Raw genomic sequence first — 20905 nt, 5'->3', positions numbered from 1 at the left:
TAACTAGGACTGCTACTAACCACCATTCACATCCAAGGGAGGCAAGAAACTGATTATCACAATTTGTGGCCTGAGTTATTTAATAGATATGAAAAACAACATTATAACTGCAATAGGACAAATGTCTTAGAATGAATATATTTTAGTGAAACTGGTTTACATCTGAATATTGGATATAACATAAAGAGATAGCCTAAATTACTGATTTCTCTTCCAAGACAAGAATATCTTGAACAGTACAAGTAATAGCATTATCTTTAAAAATTGAATTCTAAAAATACAACTTTCTTTACTCTTCGTGGCTCTTCTCACAAATTATTATCCACATCACTGCTGTCAATTTGTGTTGATACAGCATTTGTCACAGACTGCTCAAGTAAACTAACCCCTCAGACCTTATAGGGTTCTTTTTATAATCTGGGTGACCTCAGTAGTTACAGCCTTTGTTTAAAAGATGGGAAGCTGAGACAAAGAAAATACATCCATAATCAAATAGCCTAAATGCCACCTATCTTATTCTATCCTTTAGCTGAAGGGGCATTTATTTCACATTTTGCTTTCCTCTTTTTACATTTCTCTTCAAAAGCCTAGAGGTCTAGTATCCTCCTTGACTGACACAAGGACATAGGCTACCTAGTTAAGGTATGAAGGATTGGAAAGATCATGTTTCATGTTAGATATTGGTGGTGTAAAATCACACCTGGCCTGGTCACTGTAGAGTCCTGTAATAGTCAGCAGGCAAAAATATTTTGTTCTCAAATCTGGCCTGGAGAAACCAAGATAGTTTTTCCTTTGTTCTTATCTTCTTGGTTCAGTTTTTCCAAATAATTTCCAGTTTCCTTACCAGGAAGGAAACACTGGTAAACTTTTTCATAAACTCAAAAAAGTGATTTACCTACTGCAATGTTCAGCTGAGGGAGTGGGATCCATATTGTAAGTGCTTTCAGTCTCTGCATTTAGAATGAACGGGAATTAACAGTAGCCAGTTTGCTCAGTGCTGTGATGTCTAAGTCAGCCATTTAGAAACTCCAAATACAAGGGTAAGTCTGAAATATTGTCACAAGATACGGCTTAGACACCTCTGTGAAACTGATGCAGAGCCTGAAATTTCTGTCTTCGTATTCCTCCTCTCCACATGAGGCTACAGAGGAAGCTTGCCTTTTGGCTCTCCTTCTCCAGAACTTCTTGCATTTTGTACAGACTGAATTCAGGTCTTGGTTCAATTTCTGTTCACATTCTCCATCTGTCCATATCTTCTCACTGATCTTTTTGCTAAACTCTGCTTCTGTTTCCCAGCCAGTCTCTCTCTTGACAGCTTCTCTCATCCAGTCTAAATGGTTCCTATAAAAATACAGCTTTTACTATCTCACCTTACTCACTTTGCAAGCTGCTTGCAAATGCTGAATCCAGCTCAAGCACTGACTGTGCTCTTACACTGCCTGCCAAGCCTTTTCCCTGCTGTAGGACCATAAATATCAACCAGGTTAAATGGGCTAACGATTAACTGAAAGTAAAGGCAGGGTTTGAAATTAAGTAACTAGTATGGAGGAAGACATGAAGGAGGACTGAATGCTGATAATTTCCTCAGTATGTGTGAGATGAGAAGTTTAATGGTCCTGGTTTCTCTAAATTTGGATAACTGCTTGATTTAGACAGCACTTGCCAGAGGTGAAAAGATTGTCAGGAAGGATGATGTACAGGGTGAATCAGAATGAGAGTCACTCACCTAAAATTTGAGCCTAATACAGAGAAGGTTAATTTCAGACTCAGTGTTTATTTTCAGTTGCTGTATAGCATTAATAAATCAAAGTAACATAAGCCCCAGGAAATCTTAAGGTAGCTTGAAAGTACTGTTTACTTCATAATTTTCTGGAGCACATTTTCTGAAACCTCTTTCATAGTTGTGTTTTAGCTACATATATATGGTGTAAGAGAGCAACAATGAAATAAAATTATGCTTTTTGTCTGAATTGAAGTTAGAACCAATAACTGTCTTTTTCAGAAATTTTCCTGTCTGGGTTAATCACTTACATGGTGATATTACATTGATATTCCTTCTATCATACCAAAGTTAAAATCCACAGCCAAAATATCCAGCCCCTCTACAAAGAACAGAAAGGAATCAATGTGTTTGTCCTTTGCTCATTTGATCAGTCATGTAGTAACATAGAAAGTTTTATAGTAATGCCTCCAGATATTGCTTTAGGTGTTAAAAGTCATTCTTTTGACAGCAGTAGTGTAGGCTGCTCCACGTCCTTATGTTCTTACAGCCTGTTCGAACATTGCCTGTCTGAGAGAACCATAACCCAGGCAAAGGAATTCATTTTTATCTCCTTTTTTTTTTCCCCATCTCTTCATGATTTGACCCAAAACAAAAGATCACCAAAGAAAACAAAAAGTTTTGACAATGTTATGAAAGTAACATTTTTACTTCATCTATATATATGTATGTGTGTATATATATATATATATATATATATAAAATATGTAAAAAGGCAAATGGCTTTTCTGGAGCGTATTTTACAAACAAGACTAATGGTATATTTGATCTTAGCAACACTGCAATTATGGAACATTCTTGCCTACACTGAAGCTTTTATTTAATAAAAATAAATGCTGCAGTCCCTACTCTTTCGCACCTTCCACAGCATCTTGGCAGCAAATCCATCAGAGTGTTGGTGCCTCTGTTATGTTTTGGAAACATTAACTAGCAAAACTCGTCAGCCATGACAGTGACTGAGAAAAGCATCACCAGCAAATTATATTGGGAAGGTTATATGGAGGTCATGTAGTCCCATCTCCACCTCAAAGATGGGCTAATTTCAAAGTTAGATCAAATGACTAGAGGCTTGTCCAGTCGAATTTTGAAGGTCTCCAAGGATGGAGATTTCACTGTCTCATTGGGCATCCTGTTCTGGGACGTCATTCCTCTCATGGTGAAGAATGCTTAATTTCCCTTGTGCAACTTGTGCTTTATGTCCTTCACTGTGCATCTCTTAAAAGAGTCTGATTCTGTCTTTTCAGTAGTGCAGCATTTCAGAGCTGAAAACAGCAGTTAGCTGATTTTTCCAAGCTGAAGAAGCTCAGTTTGCCTCACCTCTCTTCTTTGCAAAAAAAACCAGAAAAACACACTCTTCTCACACCATCTTAGCTGGGACTACATTGGGCTCTCTAGACAAGGTTTTTAATGCTTTGAGTGGATATAGAACAGGATGGGAAGAGGACAGGAACCCCTCCCATCTGAGTTCTGCTCTTCTAGTTAGTGGTGCTGTTCCCATTAGCTGGAGTGCAGTGACACTCGAACTGCTGTACTGCTTCACTTCAGAGGCAAATTATGTTCCCTCAAGCACTTCCTATGCAGCATTATAAAGAATTACACAGTACAGTTCAGGAAACACTATCCAATGCCCCCCATTAAGCTCTCAAACCCCATAATTAATTTAGAGTAATTCGAGAAATTGCTGGAATATATATATATATATTTTTTACACTAAAACCTCCTCCTTTTTCTTTTTTTCTATTTTTTTTTTTTGATAGACTGAAAGTTTGAGAATTCATCCTTTCATAATAAAAACTAGTATCTGTTTATAGGCATGTAATGCACAAGTAATATATAAATTCAGACATAGTAAAACCTCAATGTCTGTCTTCATCATAGAGAGAAAATCTATTATAAATGTATCCTAGGTTTTTAACTGACAGATTAGAAAATGCTTCTGTCACACCTGTGTTATGGATATCTGTGACTGGAAATAAAGATCCCCAAAATCCAGTGACAATATTTCTGTGTTTTATATAAAAATAACAAGAAGCTACAATTGAAGGGGAAGTGATGGGGCACTGCTGAAACACTTCTAATTTACAGCACCATCCCAAATTCAAGTTGGCACCCATTAATACCTTTTCTTGAGGAATTTCTTGGAATATGATTTTTAGAATCTTAATGTTGGAATATTTTCTTCGATTTTGGAATATTTAAAAAAAAATTTAAAAACAAATTTCTTTATTAAAACTTTGATTGCAGAAGAGTAACTCTGGGACCAGAATGCTTTTAACTCCTATTTCTAATTTGGTTTACAAATTCTTCAAAGATTCTTGAGGTATATGATCCTTGGTCTTGAAGATATACTAATGTTTTCCATTACTACTCAGTATTGATTGCTTATAATGTATTTAAGCAGATAAATTCATGTTTAAATGAAGATCTGTCTTTCAAATCCTGTTGAAATAGAAAAGTTTGGTTATAATCTATAAATAATCATATCCAAGTAACAGGGGAGCAATGACTGTTAAAAGAGATTATACATTTTATTAATTTAACTTCATAATTATAGATATAATATATCTGTGGTTTAAAACAGATAAAATTTAAGATAAATGTTTAAGGTATAACTAAAGAAAAAAGGGAAATAATAAAATCGATAAATTGATAATAGTTTTTTCTCTCTTCTATAACTACCTGTTTGTGTGCTTAATGTAGAAGTCTAAGTATAAGGTAAAAAACAAGAAGAAAATTATCACCTCATTTCTATTTCTTATTTTCCAGTCATCTGCATCCAGTCCACACTGGATATGCGTGTGTTCCTATTTTGTTCAGCCTGTGTAACCTTTCCCTCCTTTCTTCAAGCTTTTTTTGTCCTTTTCCTTCTCTCCATTCTTTCTTCCTGTCCTTTGCTAACTGTATTCTTTTCTCCTATTTGTTTCATGTCATTTCTCTTCTGTGTTTTCACCATTGAGTCATTTCTTCCAAGCATGTTTGCTGGCATCATGAATCTTTTGCCTCATTAATATTTGCAGCAGTTTCTGGTGGTGTTATGTCAGCCAAATTGCCACCTTAACCACCAAGGATAGGAATATTAGCAGAAAAAAAGGCACAGAGAACTGCCATCAAATGGATCAAGCTCAAAAAGAAACTTCAAAAGGTGATATATTGAAATTAAATGTGGGAAAAGAAGAGGCATGACTCTCAGAGAACAAATGTGTGTCCAGCACATGTAGTATTATGTATAAAAATTTAAACTGGCTCTGAAGAAGTTACTTGCACTTTGTGCGAGATAATGCACATTAACAGTACTAGACTTACTCTCCCATTAATCTACATAGTAGTTTCAGTAGCAAAATTGTATCTGCTGCAGTTTACCGGCTTATTAGTAGCTGCTCTAAAGCAGCATTGCCGCTGAACCCTTTGTGATCTATTATGATGGTTTAAGTTCAAAGCTGAGTATTTCCACTGACTTTTAAAGCTTTAGAGGCTTATGCTTATGTTTCAGGGGCTGTTGTAGAAGACATTAACTAGATAACTCATACAAAATTCTCTGAAGCTAATGGTACACTCTGTTAATTCAGTAAGATGTGGATCATGATTGAAGAAATTAAAATGAATTTTTTACTCTCAACTGGTTGTTCCACTATTTCCAATACGGAGATGCTTTTTTGTACTTCCTTTTAAACAAAATTTATGAGTTCTGATTATTAGAAAAAAAAAAAAAAAGGAACCCCCAAATAGATGGAGTGTGTGGAACAGGGGGGAAGGCTGTTCATTTCAATGATTTAAATAGTTAGTGCCACTGAAAATGTTGTAGAAGAAAATATCCTTAAAATCTGAGTTTTATATTGGAGAGGTTCAAGTTTGCATAGGAAAAAAAATAACAGAGTTTTGTATAATAGGAAAAAAAAATGATAGTTTGCAAACTGTCTTTAGAGAGAAAGTGCAAATGAGGCCCTGGCAGCTGACAAGCTGAAATAATATACAGTGATTCTCCTGAAACACATTTTTCCTATCCTCTACTTTTGAACATACTCAAAATTTATTTTGAAAAAAAAAAAAAAAAGAACAAAAAAGGAGGATGTTTTTATTAATAGAGAAGAATTTTCATTCATGTGACTTGTTCTGGAATTATTGACAATACAGTCAATAAAGTAAATGGTGGGAAGTGACAGATGATGATCATCAGCTCCATTTGCTTCAAAGCCTACAAGGGCTTCACTATATAGAAGTATGTTTTAACTCCATTACACTGAACAGGTGGTAATTATGTAATGGGGAGAAACATGTAAATGCTTTAAAATACCAGTATATTTCTCATCCTCTCTCTGAAAATCATTGTCATCACTTGTGAATCTTCTGCTGAAAGTTATAGCATTATTACTATAAAACTCCAAAACATTTTTAAAGTAATGTATTGGAAATATTTATTTTTTTTTTCCTGCAGTTCAGAATATTCAGAGTTTGAATGTAGTTTGGAAATGTAGTGGAGAACTGAGAAAAAACAAGTTGCAATGAATGTTTTATAGTGGATCCTGAGTGGGTCATAGAGAAAGAATAAACCGAAGGACAACTTGAGGATTTTCAGGTATTTGTTTTTTTCATGTGCAGTTCAACAACTGCAGTGTAGTTTTGTAAGGGTAGGATCTGCAACACAATTTCAGACCAAGGTCCATCTAATTCAACCTTTTCTCCATGACAGTGACCAATTCAGATGTCTTCAGAAAAGAATGAGGTAGCTTCTGAAGGTAGCTGTCATCCTCTGTAATAGAACTTGGCTTACCCCTGGAAGGCTAGCACAATATTTCTTTTAAATATCAATTAATGCTAATTATTAAATGCAACACATTTTTTTTATCCCTAAAAATGTTATTCTTTTTTTTTTTTTTTTTTTTTTTAAATCTGAAAACAGAATGGAAAATATAAATCTTTATTGTATTTTAGAACATATTCAGTCCTTTAAGGGAAGTGTTCGGATAGAATACAGTTTTTTTCTGAACCTGTTCTTTCACTTCATGCATGAAGTCTGCAGCAGACATTTTCTCATATTGAATGTTTCCAAAGTCTCAAACACAGCAGTTTCCAAATAACTAGATGTGTCCCACATCTGTTGGATAGCTGGCTGCTTACCTTTGCTGGGCTAAGCTAGAGAATGATTCACAAAAAAGCACATACTTTTACATATAAATACATGATTTTTCACAAGACAGTGTATTCCTCATGTACATGACCCATATATATATAAAGTGGTGCAGTGCTTTTCCGGTGTCCTTTCAGAACTGCTGCATAGGAAGACTGTGCTGTTGGGGCTTCGTGACATGAGCGTAGATGTTAAGATTTTTTTTCTTGAATGGAGCAGGCCTATCTTATGTTTTGACCTAGATCTATGAACATGTAAGAAAATAATGGGCTCACCTTTTCTGTCCTCTTTGGAGTCTTCTTGTTAAGTCTAACAAAGACCTCAAGGTTTGCTTTTTGGAAGAGACCCTTGTGCCAGTGGGTTTCTCCTGACTTGGTCCTGAGTTTCAGTTGTTCTAAAATTAAAAAGAACACATTGTTGTTCTTATGTTGCTTTGAGCTAAAATATTTTTGATATGCGTTCCATTTTCTAATTCTGAAATATCTGGAATTATTATTATATTGCAGCCTTGTAGTTATATTTGATGAATACATAATTTGTAAAATGCTGTGAGAAGGAATTGGCATTGTGGCAGCAAAGCAGTGTAAATTAAAAATGTTGGCTATAGTCAGATACAAAGTCATTTAGTGTTTTCCAGAAAGAGATCAGAGCAGATAAAGAAAAATGTGCTTACTGTTTATGTGTAAACGAATGTTCAAACAACAAGATATGGAATTGCACACTAATACACAGAGCTCATAGATAATGCATGCTGAGGTAAATGGCATCAATGATTCGTCAGGCAAGATAATCTTCATCACTGTTCAGCCAGCCTGGCTCCTCTCTGCTGTATGTACTAGAGAGATTATTGTTTATTTGGATATCAGAAGAGATATCTGAGAATTAAAGGATTTCATGTTTCCTGCTGAAATACAAACAGCTGGTTCTGTAAGTATTACAAGTTCTGTAATACTTCTGGAGAGGTTCTTTACTTTTGTTTATGGACTTATCAAAGATCAATGAACATAAATACTGTCTGTCTTCTGGAAATGAAGTAAAAAACATTTAGGTTTCTGCCTCAATTAAAGTAAATGACAGTAATCTTCATCATGGAAGATGACTAGATGATCTGTATTCTGGTCTTTCCAAGCTCTAATATCAGTTCATGATTCATGCTAAACAATAACCTTTTGTCAGTCTTAGCTCAGAGATGAATGAATTAATGGCTAATAAGCCTGAGACCCTTTAAGCGTCAACTTTGATGCAGAGTCAAAATATTTCAGCGCAGTGATTTTGCTTTGGTTGCCTTAACTAAATATCAAAAGTATTCATAATTTACAAAATATGAAACACAAATAATTTTATTAAGTTTTTCATTTGTATCTTTAAATCTAATAATGTTAGGACTTGCACAAAATCAGATTTATCTTGAAATGAGAAAAACTGAAACAAAAACTTTGCCACCTATAGATTTTATGTAGGTGACCAAAACTATTCGTCTACATCAGACACTGTCTAGCATCCAGGTATTTAGTGTTTCCGGTAGGCATTCCTCACCTCTACAGTACTATTAAACATACCATTATGGCCTGTTACTGAAAGGTGACTTTCAGCTGCTTAAAGTCTGTGCTTCTTGTCTTCCCATCCTTTGCCTTGCTGTTTTCAACAAGCCCAGGTCTCCATCCGGGGTAGTTCTTACCTTGGGAATACCAGTGTTCGTCCCTGTCTGAATTTTTTTAATCCTAGCTAAAGTTCTTTCTTCGTTGTGAGTTGCAGTGGTAGCACTGTGCGATGAAGGTTTAGAAAAACCCTTTTCATGCTCAGCCAATTTTTCCTGTTTTCTAACTATTAACTAATAAGTGTTCTTGTCTTGTTTATCCTGTTACTGTAAAACTTTGACTGTTTTGTGCAGTACGGTTTTCTTAAACCTTTGTTGTGTTGGAGATTTGTACTACATTTTCTTCTGACATCCTCACCAGCTAAAAACCATTAGTCATCTCTGCCTTTTTCAGTCTTTAGGGAGCACATCTTTAACAAACCACACTTGCATCCGGCAGTTCTGCTTTCAATCCATAAATACTGCCATTTGTTTTATGTAAGAAAGTGAATTCATACACTGTGCCTTAGGCTGCTATAGACCATGGTAACCGTCACATCTTCTGAGACTTTTAGAGCAATCATTTGACTTTCCATCTGGACCCTGTGTACACATACGCAGGCATGTTGCAAGAAGAGCCAGAGGCCATGAATGCATTGCAAAGAGCAAGTTTTATTTTAGTTACCTCTACTAGGGGATCTCCGAAGCCACACCTGAGCTCCCATGCAGAGGTGACACTGGCAGGGACGCAGGAGCTGGTCACTTCAGCCCTGCTGGAAGATCACTAGGCCTGCTGGGCTCGCCTGTATTTCAAGGCTTCAGGCAGGCGCAGCCTCCTGCTCTTTCTCACAACAAAGCAGGAATCTCAGACATAGTGCCTAGAGTTTCTCACAGGCCTATGTTATCTAACACAGAGGTTCTACTCATCAAGCACACAAGGTCGGTAAAACAATTAGTGTGATGTATGTGCTTTTTCTACAGACAGGTGCAAGTCACTTGAGCATATTTACATTTAACTAACCTCCTCGCCAAATCTTCCGCTATATCCCCATACAGACTGCAAAACATTGAATGACATGGCTGTAAAGCCTGATAATTTGTGAAGTTAAAATGTCACTAGTATATTTTATATGTTTGGTTTGGATAGTCTGAACTAACTTCTTCAGACCTTACCCTACCACAGGTCTAGAATGCGAACTTGAATGATTACATACATTTCAAGGTTTCATTCATTTTCTTTTCTTTGTAAGCTCTGGGTTTACAAGATCAACTTCAGGCTCATTAGTGTCGCTAGAAATTTTAAAACAGTGAGAACAACACATAAAAACAACAGAGAAGATAAGCACCCCAAATATGCATTAATGTTTTAAAGCTCTTTTACTGTTTATTTCCTGTCTTTCTATAGTAAAACTCACTGTGCACTGCATGTTTAGGGTAATTGGTATAGTCCATATGCATCTAATCAAGTAGAGCTACTTTTTTTATTTCTTTTGAGCTATGGCAGTAGTGAACAAAGAATGGTTTGAAACAGGAATAATAGGGGCCTGAAAAGTATAAAAGTGAAAGTATATCCTAGATTCCAGGTTAACCATAAGAAATTTCATTTTTATGTGGTGTCGTGAAACATCACAGTTGGTTTAAGTTCTGTTTCTTTTTTTTCTTTTTTTTTTTTTTTTTTTTTTGGATACAAGTGTAGGTTTAGAAACTGCAAATGGCACATCTTCTTTTACATTAACTTCTGTTTTTTTTTCTGCTGCCTTTTCTTTATTTTTATCTTCATTAGTGTTTAAAAGTAAGCTTGCCAAATTTCTATCTTCCTGTCCTGCTTGTCACAGTAAGCAGAAATGGGAAAAGGAAGGTCATGATTCTAAAAGAGTATAATTGCTATTAAAATAGTAGGAAGAAAATTCATTAAAGGTTACTGTTTTTTTCTTCCCCAACCCTGCACTGTTGGATTAAATACCACATTGCCTGCTAAGCTGTCATCTCATTGAATTTATCCAAGAGTGAAACACTTCCTCTTCTGAAATGAACCTAGATTTCAGTGTTAGTCATATAAACCAGATTTAATAATTGCTAAAACAATCAGGAATAAAAATTATTTCCATTTATACTTGAGAAGAAAAAATGGAGGGTGTTCTAAAAGCCAGAACTTTCTCCCAGTTTTATTCGCAGTCGAGCTAATCAAGGCTGAGTTGAGTGCCTTGACTGGATTTCTTTGTTGAAGAGCAACTGCTGATGTCCAGTGTGGTTTTAAATGCTCTCAAATGATGAGACATCTGCCACTTCTCTTCCAAGCTCCATGGATTAAGTCTGGTGTAATATCAACACTATAGAATGCATATATAAGAAAAATGGGGGCGGGGGGAAGAAGAAAAAAAGTAAACTTAGCAAAAGTGGTTGAAGATTTGGGGTGGGGTAGGAGGAGGGATTAATATGATTTTGTTTAACTTGTGTCACTTGGTGGTGGGTTTATATCAAACTTGAAATGCTACTCTTATATGAGAATAAGAGTAGGAATATGGCATTTTGTGTGGTCTGGCTAGTACCCTTTTTTGCTGTAGAAAACGCGTAATGAAAAATCTGGACATACTGTGAGTGGTTTTCACACTTCATAAGTTTAGCCATCTGTGGCAGATGATCTATTCTGTGTGTTTGTTGTCAGGTTCAGTTACGTTCCTTTAAAAAGGGAGCGGATTGGGTTGGCTGGAAGCTTCTGGAGAGAGAGAGAGAGAGATTGCTCCTGCCCTGAGAGCAAATGAACATATTTTAATGGGAGTTCTCATGCTTCAGAAAAAGAAGGGTGAAGGGAGAGGGGAAACAAAAAAGTTTCAGGTGGAAGGAAGTTCCAGGCAGACACTGAGAAACTGCAGAGGAGAGGAATGGACTCACAACCTGACCTGATGGAGAGAGCAACTTGTCCAGCTGAGGCAGAGGAGATTATGCAGAATTTGCTGCAGACCAGAAAGCTGGTGAGTTGTTGGAATGGAGTGAAGCCTGGAAGCTAGGTGTCAGTAACCAAGGAGAGTTTCACAAACTTCCTTTCATTTCTACTCTGCTTTTTGTTTCTATACTATTTTAGTAGTGTATAACATTGGGATTTTGACACCTGTGTTGCCACCATGAAGGTCTATCGGTCCTTACAGAACATGAAAAGCCTTTATAGAGCTATACATGGTACCAAAGCAGAATAAGACATACATTTTTCTACAACAGAATACGTTGCATTGGTAAATTTTAAGCCACTATTGGAAAGAAGGGGAAGGAAATTTAATACAGGCTATTCTGCAGGTGCACAGCAGTAAGAATGAAGCAGAAAAGACAAAGAGAAGGCTTAGCTGTGATGCTTATAGAAAGACCTGAATTAAGCAGTTAGATACTTGGTAAGTTTCTCTAATCTGTGCCTTACAGCAGGAGTTACATGGCCACTGTTACTCAGCATGAACCACATTTTAGAGAAAGTGGTTAATCAGGGCTCTGCTCACTTTGCCACCTTTAATCTTGGACCAGGAAGGCAAAGCATCATGGGTGCAAAATAAAATAAATGCTGCCCGAATGATCTAACTGAAGCCAAGCCTCTGGTTGCTGAGGAGAGGTGTCATATTCTGAAAAACTGCAGAGGTGGTGAGATTCCTGCACAGAGTAAAGGATTAAAACTCTGCTAGAAAACAGATCCTGCATGAGAAGCCAAAAGCAGGAATTCAAATTGCTGCAGTCTTGAGATATTTACAGGTGACAACTGTGTTACATGCGTTTCTACAGTCAGTAAGAGAAACAGGTGTGGTTATGGAGTGAGCTGAAGAAAAATTGCACTTTCTTCCAGTTCAGTAGTCTGGAGGACTAGCTCAGATTAGCTCTCTACATTATATCTGCGCTTGGGCAGATGAATCCGCGCTCTTGCGAATAAACAAGGGCTGTGGCGCAGCATGTGAAGTCCTGTCAGCTGCCATTCCTTGGAGGAAGCCAGTAATGAAGGAGAGGCAGAAAAAGCCAAGATTTTCTCACACCTTTTTTGTTTGTTTGTTTTTCCTCTGAAACAAGATTAATATTTCCTTTCTCTCTTTAGAGATAGAGTTGGGTTTTTTTTTGCTTTTTTGTTTTTTTGTTTTTTGTTTTTTTTTTAATTATAGCTGAAAGTTTGCAAAGTAGTCTGAAATCGCTTGAAAACAGATGGTGTTAATTCAGCATATGCATATCCTACTGATAAGTATAAACTGTTCTGAATTTTTCCCACCAGTATTTTCTGGCCAGAATTCTCAGATTGCGAAGGAAGAGAATTTAATAATGTTCTCATTGACTGGGAAAAGGCTCTTTATAATCCAGTAAAATCTTTGACAGATGAGATCCAAGTTTCAAATAAAATTTATTAGTCTGACTGAGGGGAATGACATATAATGATTTGTGTTACATGATAAGAAACAATGTATTATTAATTATAATGAGTGAATGAGCCCATGCTGAGGATGTTGCATTATGTGCAAAAAGATTTATTCTAAGGACTTTGTCATTCCAAGATTAAGGTGACTGATGTCTTTCCGTACTGCCACAAATACCTTCATGATCAGCTAATCCTGAAGCTATTAATTAATACTTTGGTACAATATCCTTTAATGTAACTGGTTTGAATTACTAATGGCAGAATCACATCGCCTCTGTATCAGAACATATTACTGAGGTACAGTTCTGTGTCATTACTTAAATCCAAAACCAGGCTGTGCTGGAGACAGGACACATCATGTGCAAGCAATATTTTTATCTTCATCTGGCACAGGCATCAAATGGTCCATCAGCTTCATAGAACTTTTAATAACTTTCGACAGGTTAGGCTTAGAAGTTCTCAGTACCTACAGTTCTGTATTTAGGTAAAACACCTCTTAGACTGTAAGTGAAACAATAGAGGGGCAGGGGGGAAAGAAGTGAAGATTAATTAAGAAACACTAATTATGTTATAGTATAGTATACTATTTTATAGTATAGTATATATATGTTATAGTATAGTATACTATTTTATAGTATAGTATATAGTCACCACAAATCTACAGACTTCATCTTAATCTTGTTAAGCACCTACCTCATAGCAATTCTAGCTTTGCCATTAGTGTTTATCCGGATAGTGAATCTTTCTCCTGTCCAGCTTGTTGTTGTGGAGTACATAGAGTTCTGAATACTTTACCCTCTGATTTTTCATTTATTTCTTAATATTTTTGTTGTCAAAGCAGAATATGCCTCAGAAGCCTCATTTTCAGAAACTTTAATGAGTCATGAGGAAGGCAGCATCCAGATATATAAATTCATTTGGATCCTTGTTTCTTTTAAACAAAAATTGGACTATCTTCTTAAAAATCACTAGTAATTTACAAAGGAGGAAAGATTTTAATTCACAAACAAATGTATTTATTCTGAATTCTTTACCAGATTCAGGCTTCAGTCCTGGACTAGGGCTATAGTAGAATAGTACTCAGAGTACAAACCAGAGTTGGTACTAAAAGCACAGTATTGCAGCAGTGGGAGAATACTATTTTCTTTCTGTGAAGTCCCTTCAGAATTTTTAATATAACGATATATAAATAAAATACTTAAGAATATTTAACATATTTTACTAAAAGCATATAAAGACAAGCACTTGTAAGCATCAGTACTTGATGCCTACATAACAGCTATATATTTTCTGCCATGTTTTCTAGCCATTTACAGTAAAGTATGAAACCTATATTTGTCATTCAGAGAAGAAATTCTGACCATGTTATTCTGTTTTCAGAACACTTGAGAATAATTTCCCCCTTCCCTTTTTTTTTTCCTATTTTTCCTTTTTTTTTTTTTTTTTCTCCAGAGATTGCATACTGGGAAAAAATATTAAGCCCATTTGGTACAGAGATTTCAGTGCTGATGCAGTGCTCAACTCTACTGGCTTGACAGATGCCCATTGTCTAAATCAGTCTGCCAGAGATTTTTGCCCTATTGTAAAGCAACTGAGATGATACATGTAATCCTATATGCATTTCAAATAATTAGACAGCAAATCTCACATAAAAGCTTGTGTCCCAGAACATGTTGCAAAGATAAGTAGTATGATTAGAAAGACAAGTAGCAAAGAATAACAGAGGCAAAATTAAATGAAGATAAAAAAGAAAACAGTTGTTTTCAGGTGAGTTTTGAAGATACTGTTACTGTATGAAGTAGCCAGAAATGTTTCCCTTTTGTACCAGGCTTAGGCTGTGGAAGAAAAAAAGTTACAAACACTATTGAATCATACTAAAGAGAATGGGTAAAGAGACTGCTGCATCTTCAGTGAGCCAAAAGAAGCAATATAGATATTGTTTGTAGATATAAGCTGAGGAAATGAAAACACAAGCTTGTGAATAATGTGTATATTGTCTAAAATCAGTTAAATGTGCACATATGGAGTATTGTTCCAGTTACAATATTTAAAGTCAAAGTTTTAAAACATTGGCCTTCATTCTTCTCACAAACTGCTTTTCCACTGATGAATTTCTGCTGTTTTAAACTGCTATTTCTTATTTTCAACAGTATAAATTGAGGAGGGAATTGTCTCATTGACCATATAGGCAAAAGTTGTCAGTCCTGTTCCAAATGAATCACAAATCAGTCTGTGTAAAACTACCTCTTCTGTCAAATGCCTGAGAACAACTATTATGCCTACTCACATAAAGCAGATGAAATGTAGGTTTAGATCCCTTTGAAAATCACTATGTAAGGGCCACATCTGTAGTTTGCATATCAAATTTCCATTGAATTTCTCCTTTCTCCCCCAAGATCAAAAGAAGCATATGGCCTTTTATGTGTTTAACTGAGGAAAGAACTTGATACCTCATGTCACATCAGCTGTTAGGAAGTGCACTGTGCTGTTTCCCTTGCATTTGAAGTGAAAATGGCAATTTCAAACAATTTCACAGAGAAAATGAAAGGAGCAAGAGGTTGGAAAGTACAGAAGTGCTTATCTGAGGAATGAGTGACTCTAACACAAATGAAAGCAAAAACGTCTGAAAAATGCTTATTGTTTTGGAATAGAGTAAAAATTTTGTAATGGTCTTAGCAGAAGAGAAATTTATCTTCACGGAATCTCCAAAGAAGTGGAAAAAAAAAAAAAAAAAGAGAAAAAATAATAATAATATCAGACTGACTGGCATCTCAGTCCCCAGAGCAAAATACTTGCAGGAAAACAAAAAAACCCACAATATTAAAGGAAAGCTCTAGTATATTACTCATGAAGCAGGGTACTTTCCTGCCATACACAAGGCCAAATTCAGCTCGTCAAATTCATCTTCCTTTCCCATTACCAGCAACGTCACACAATACAAGGCAGCACAGGTTGGCCGGAAGGGTTTTACTGATGGTTAGAATTTGTTCAGAGCATGTATTACTGAATTTTCAGCACTGCTGATAAGACTAGCTTTTAAAAATACGTGTTTCAATATCTTTTCCTTACCATGCACAAATCTTCTGCTTCACTCTACCTGCTGGCTTCAGAGGTGGGATTCCACACTCTCTGGCTGTTCTTGCCATGAATGTGACCCCATGCCAGTCTCAGTCAGCAGAGAGATGTTCCTCAATATTCTTGCTCTAATGTCTGTTAGCAAGGGGTAGCAAAGCTGGTCCCCTCTAGTCAGCGGTTACCACGTAACAGATATTGAGTACAGAAGAGTCCACAAAAACTTACATGAGGAACTACTTCTTTGCACAGGACAAGCTACAAAATACTGTCCAATATCTCTGTATGCATCCTACAAGAAGATACAGTTAAGTTTTCCATACTTAGGATGAAGTAAACTAATACTCGTGTATTATGTTAGCATGTTTTGGAATTAGGTCTCATTTACAAGCAATCTGAAAAATACTGTTAAATTACTAAAAATTCCTTAATGAATTATAACTGATTTTCATAGAATCTTTTAAATAAAATTAATGTTTAAAATAATGAATTTCCAAAATTTCTAACTGTTCTTACTGATGCATTTCTAACAATGAAGAGTACATACCATAATCCTGAGTAACACATACCAACCCTTTATAAGTTGAACAGCATCATTACAATTGCAATTTTTACTGTGAGTTTTGGAAGGGTTGCATTCGGGGAGTTTTTTGATACAAGAAAAATCCCAGTTGTGAGAGATGGAATACACAGAGCTACAGCACAGGCTTCTCCTTCCACCCCATCGCTGCATTGATCCCCACCTAAAGTGACCTTTTTTCAGATTGAGACAGTAATTTCTGTCCCTCCACTAACTGACATCTTTTCTACATGCAAATGATTTATTACCAGTAATCTCATTTAACACATCAGCATGCATCTCGAACTGATGATAGTGATGAGTTTGCTGAGAAAGCTTTATTGATTTCATAGGCCTTGTTTGAAGACAAAAAAAATCAGTTGCATTGTTTTTCTGATAATCAGGCTATAGCCAACATTTTGCTGACATTTCAAGTCTATTGCAAGTCAATATCAGATGCTTCAAGACACCCTGCAGAGAGTAAGGTTTTGTTCTTCTAGAGCAAGGATGTCAAACTCATTTTCACCGGAGGCCACATCAGCCTCACGGTTGCCTTCAAAGGGCCAGATGTCCTAAAATTACATTTGGCCCTTGGAAGGCAACCGTGAGGCTGATGTGGCCCCTGGTGAAAATGAGTTTGACACCCCTGCTCTAGAGCGTAGAGCAGGCTTTCCACCATGCTGTTGAGCCTTCTCAAGATTGAAGCAGAGGAGTGGCTTCAGATATGATCCACTTTACTATTGTTTTTTCGTAGCATCAGACTGTCAGCAGTCTAATATCCCTGTGTCTATTACATAGAAAATCTAGTAGTGGCAGACTCTAATAAGGATGCCGTCATTACAATTGTAATTGGGTTTTTTTTGCATATGCAGATAAGTACACTTATTCTATACATTATTTGCAAGATTTGCAAAAATCTTACACCAAAAATACATATAAATATGTGTCTATTTTTTCGGGTCTAAAGAGGACAGACGAAGTTAATTTTTTTTGCATCGTGATGAGAGAAAACGTTAAAAGAGCAATGAATAATGAGGGTTACATATTTGCCACTAAAATCCAAAATATGCAAGAAGTATATAAGAGTTGTCTGCTCAAGTGTGATAGCTCAGTTCTTTGAGCAGATGAAGCTAATATCCAAGCATGGCTAGACAAATAGAGAAAAAAAGGTAAAAGAACAGTACCATATAATGTTCAAACAAATTCAGTTGAGAAGAGGAGAAAGACTGAGTCAAATACACTGTTTAGAGATAGAAATTCACCACAGATCTCCTGAGTCATTCAGTCCCCCAAAGTAAACTACCTCTTCACAACTGATAAAAAACAGTGGAAGCTATGAGTATTTTCTACTGCTTGAATGATTCTTTTAGTGGGTCTGAGTCTTGCTGACCTCATCAGCAATGCCATCAAATTGGAGGAGACAAAAAATAGGTACAAAGATTTACAAGGAATAGGATGGTCATCTCAAAGAAATTATTCCAAAGTCATTGCAAAATTTAGCAGAATTCACAAGGCTTCATCCAACTGACCTGTAAAAGTTAAAATTCAGGAGATAAGCATGTCAAGACTAATGTGTATTGGCAAGGCAGAAAAGGAAGGTTTTACTATATCTGTTTGCACACAACCTTCAGCTCAGTGTTTTGAGTTTCTTGCTGTGATGTAGTCTTATCATTGAAGTACAAGACTGAAAAGACCATTATTCTTCTGTCTTGATTATCAAAACATTGTTAAGCTTAAAAAATGGGGGCGGGGAAGACTGTTTCTCCCTTAGTTCTTTAATCTGTAGTATAAGGAAGAACATATCTGTAGATTTATCTCAAGCACATGCTTTGGACTTATTTTAGCTTTGCCTCAGAAGCAGATCTGATTAACATTATGTCCATCCTGAAGAGATGTCCCAGAATACTGTGAAATTCTTTCCATATACAAGGTCAGCAATAAAGTATAACTTTTATAAGGTTGCCTTGGTGAAACAAGAAGCAGAATAATTTACTTCTAGTTCTTGAGATTTAGAGTCAGCATTTATAGTGATCATTTGCTAAACACAGAATGATTTTTAAAAGTTAGTGAGGTAGATAGCTAGAAGTAATTGGGTTAGAATGAAGAATAACAATATGTGTGAGAAAAAAATATGTTAGAAAACTTTGTGGCTTATTCAGTCAGAGAGTTTGCTAAGGTCACCTGTCTGACATCTAACCTATTCTTTAACCAGTAATTGTAAGGCCTAAAAATGCCTGATAGTTTTGTTTTGTGGTTTTTTGTTGTTGTTGTTGTTTTTTGTTTGTTTGTTTGTTTGTTTTTGGTGGTTGGTTGGTTGGTTCGTTGGTTGGTTGGTTGGTTGATTTGGCTCCAGAATAGACTCATGAAGGTTTCTGCACCATCCTTCATTTGGATACTTTAAACCTAAAATGGGCACATTATAAATGTTTTACAGAGATCAAAAATACAGGGATAGGGCTGGATGGCACAATTATTCCTTTCCACTCCCAGTTCTTTGTGGTGAAGAGATTAGAATTTTGTGCAGAGCAGTCCTGGATTATATTTTTTGCTTGCTGGTTAACAAATTCAAAGGAAATGCAAAAACTAAATTTAACAACTACTTTAAAGTTATCTGCCAAAATGCTGCAGTTGAACTTCCCTTAAATCTACTAATGAACTTCCCAGGTAGCATGCTAACATAACCAATAATAAGAATATGTAGAAAGAAAAAAAAAAAATACACCACATTTTATCACTTGTGCTACAATATCATATTTGTTTTTTTCTTATACCAATGTAAATATCAAGTAAAAATTATTAAGACTTGCATTTTGACAGAATAGCAGCTGAGAGCTACAAGGTATCAATACTTTGTCAACAGCAAGTGGTACATCTTCCTGTAGTGTCTGTTATTCTGAGCTTCTTTGTATGCAGACAAAGATATATATAAAAAATGTTTTTTTTTCAATAAAATGCTTTATAAGATGACATTGGGATTTACTCATGAGCAACTGAACTGTCATCTGAAATTAATAGTTCTATAAAGTATTATAGACCTTTTAATGAATGTGTTATTAATAGCTCTTCCCCAATACGAGTGACCATCTGTGACTGCTTCACCATCTGTGATTGCTATTTCAGTTTGGGGGGGGAAAGTAACAGTGGTATTGGACTGAATTTATAATATAAATTTATAGCCAACTAGACCTACTGTAGATGATTAGTTTGTCTTTGATTATAAGTACACACTGAGCAAAAGAAAATTAGTTTCTTTGATTTGTTGGCACAACATGGGTTTGGGAAATGGCCACGGGAAGCTGAAAACAAAATTAAATTGTGTTTATTGAAATCTGAAACATGCAAAAATTGATGGAATTTAGATGAAGAGGATGAAAAGAGCTCAAATCGCACTTGAAAAGGTGCCATTTCTTTAACAATCCATGAGAAATGATGTGTTGATTGTTGTGATTTGCTAAGGTTAGGTAGCAGGGGAGCAGCAAAGGAGGTTTATCAGCACTTTAAAAGTTTTACAATTTGTTAATGACAGAAAATAAACAGAGAAAACAGTGATTTTAAAACTCCTAATTAAAATTAATCTTGTTGACTTCTTATCTGAGTGAAGTAGTATTTAACTCAGAAGAAATTCCATTTTTAATTAATAACAGTTGATGCTTGCTAAAGTCTTTGCTTGTGGCAGAGACAGTAGAGTCAAGTTAGTTACAATTCTTGTTACTTACCTTGTTAAACACTGCTAAGGTGTTTCCATATTTTGCTATTAACATGGATGTATTCTGTTATGGCTGAGGTGATTATTTTTGGTATATGTGTATAGGCCAATCTCTTACTAAGACAAAATTCGTAAGAAGCTATTGGGTAGATTGGATACAATTTCAAATCATTCAAGTCCCACTTCTTAATGTATCTGCACTTTGAGGGAGTCTAAATTTACTTCAAAACTAAAAAGAACCTTCAAAAACCCTGGTAATTTAGGGTGCAATTTAGATTGCATCTACCCAGTTGCATTGCCTACTTTCTGAGTTGATGAAGAGAGATAGGCACCTCCAAAAAGTGACTCATCAACCTGAGGCAGATAGTTCTCCTACATCAGGGTGAGTCACCCTTCTACCGTTAACTATGGGGAATTCTAGAATCTAGACTGAACAGATTCCTATATTTTTATGTTGCTTAGCTTTTTTTTTAAGTTTTAAAGTTTGGAACTGGAACAAATTTCGTTTAAGAAGTGAACTGAAGAGAGCACATACCAATTTTGTAAGGCACAAAAATCTTCCCTGATAATATATATGTAGCAGCAGAAGTGAGGCAAAATTACAAGATCAGCTAAGAAGTACCTGCTGTACCAAACGTGTAGGCACCAGGAAATCCTGCTTTGGTGTCTGGATTACAGTACAAGTTATAGTTGCTTAGTATCTTGCTCA

The 20905-nt window shown here is 35.8% G+C and overlaps 1 protein-coding gene across 16 annotated transcripts in view; it reads left to right on the top strand.

Moving 5' to 3' along the window:
- The window catches only part of PCLO (piccolo presynaptic cytomatrix protein), a 434071-nt gene that overhangs the window by 252532 nt on the left and 160634 nt on the right, over positions 1 to 20905 (top strand). The window lies entirely within an intron of this gene.

This window comes from Columba livia, chromosome 1 (genome assembly GCF_036013475.1).
Source record: "Columba livia isolate bColLiv1 breed racing homer chromosome 1, bColLiv1.pat.W.v2, whole genome shotgun sequence".
In the NCBI taxonomy this organism is placed as follows: Eukaryota; Metazoa; Chordata; class Aves; order Columbiformes; family Columbidae; genus Columba; species Columba livia.
Note: the sequence above shows the minus strand (reverse complement) of the source record. Positions and strands in the feature narration are given on the sequence as shown.